Below are 2033 nucleotides of genomic sequence, written 5' to 3'. Positions count from 1 at the left end.
GCATCTCGATTAAAAACGCTTAAGTAAAACTTAAAAAATAAAACAGGCTACAGTGGCTGGTGGATGCATTGTTTTCTGTTTTTCTGTTCACACGCTTTGTATTTCTAATTGTGGACAGATAGTTAAGAATAATTTGCCCTTCTCCCACTAATCCATTTTAAATTCTGGAGCCTGCGTAGGTAAAATACCCAAAGATTACCCATCAACTCCCAGGAGACCCTCTCTGCGGGGGGGGTCCTGATCACTGATATTCAACCGAGGGAGGAGCCACTTCAGCTCATGATAAATGGAACAGGGAAACCAAATCAGAAACAACAAATTCTTAACCTCAGGAGTTAAAGTTAGAGTTAAAAATAAAACCAACTATGCCCAAAATTAGCCGCAGCTTTGTGCGCCCTTGGGTTGCCCCGACCTTGAGCGACCCCGGGAAACGAATGCCTCCGTGTTCCTCCTCCTGTCGTCAGCTGCGATCTGTGGCAAAGCTCTCTCCCGTCTGTTCGTCCCGCGGGGCACGGAAATCACATCATCTCCCAGGAAAAAAGGTTTAAGGTGAAGAGTGTACACCCCCCCTTCTAAAAAAACAAACACACACACACAAACAGACACACACAGACTGAAAATAGCAAACCTCTCAGCTGGATGGGCCCAACAGGCCAAGGTGCAGCGGGCGACATGTGCACCGAATGGACAACTGCTTAGTGAGTATTGGAGGAGATATTTTGGAAATGTCACGCACCGGAATTATTAACATACCCCTGGTGTTAGGCGGGATGTGAGCTGTCACAGTGAGCGAGCCGGACACAGGGAGGCCTGGAGGAGGAGGAGGAATTATTATGGTTTGTTTTAGGAAGCAGAAATTGCTCGGGGCACACTGTTTGGTTCGGAGGCCTGTCATGATTTCTGTCGTGCGTTTACATTCAGAGAGAAGGTTAAAGGTTAAAGGAGTTGCATTCCACAGATGTCCGCTCCGGTTAAGTGACCATGTGTTGAACTACTTTCACTCCAAAGGAAATGATAAATGTTGGATGAGAGAAAAGAAGAATCTCTCTCTCACCCGCTCATTTGGCCAGGCATGACTCAGCTTTTTACAAGGTGTGCTGTGAGAGCAGCTTCGATGGGCTGCCATGACAATCCACGCTGATTTCTGTCGTATCGTTCCGCCACTTGGGCCTAGCTACACGAAGGGTGGGGGGGGGGACTGGTTCTACACCGGCAGCTCCACACACTGAGAAATGGCTTAATTCGCATTGTTAGCATTCCCAATGGAAACCAATTAGTCTGTGAGCCGACCGGCTGCTGGTTGAGTTTCCTCTCGCTCGCCGAGAAGCAGAAATCATCTGATGAATCAATCGTATGTTTCGTACCCAACAACATATGCTGGAGCTTTTTGGCCTTTCTGAGTGGGAGGTGTGAATGTGTGTGTGTGTGTGGGGAGAGGGGGGGGGGGGGGGTGCTCCTCCACAGCCTCTGGGTGTTTTGCACACACACTCTGACCAGCTGTTTTCATCAGAGTGCTGTTGTGCTGGTGAAAGCCTGACAGGTGCTGCCTCCCTGTGTTTGCATTCGGTAACTGCTGCTGTTACACAATGACGCCGATGCACAGTCACTCTCGACAATACAGAGGGGGGCGGGCGGGGGGGGTCAAATGAGCTGTAGCCTCCTACCAGAGCAACTCAGGTCACAGGCCCAGGTACAGGTGATAAGACTCGAGCAGCAGCTGCTCACATGCCACCTTTCAAACCACTACAGTAACATTAGTGAATTGAGGTTTGGATTAATACACTAATGCACCTGTAAGCTGGTGCCAATTGTGTCAGGGCCACTGGTTACAGACACATGGTTTTGTTTTAACACGATAATGGTTTATTTTGGCAGTTTTTTGGGACGACCCGCCCTGGTGAGGAAAGGACGTCGCTCAGCGTTTGTTCATCGCTGCCGTTGAAAGTTATTAAAAAACCCTGAAAGCGCTGCTGCCTCTTGTTTGGTAACGTCTGCTCGACAGCTGGGGAAGAAACACAGCAGAGGGAAGTGTG

The sequence above is a fragment of the Limanda limanda genome, chromosome 3 (genome assembly GCF_963576545.1).
Source record: "Limanda limanda chromosome 3, fLimLim1.1, whole genome shotgun sequence".
NCBI classification, from domain to species: Eukaryota; Metazoa; Chordata; class Actinopteri; order Pleuronectiformes; family Pleuronectidae; genus Limanda; species Limanda limanda.
This window is presented reverse-complemented; position numbering follows the sequence as displayed.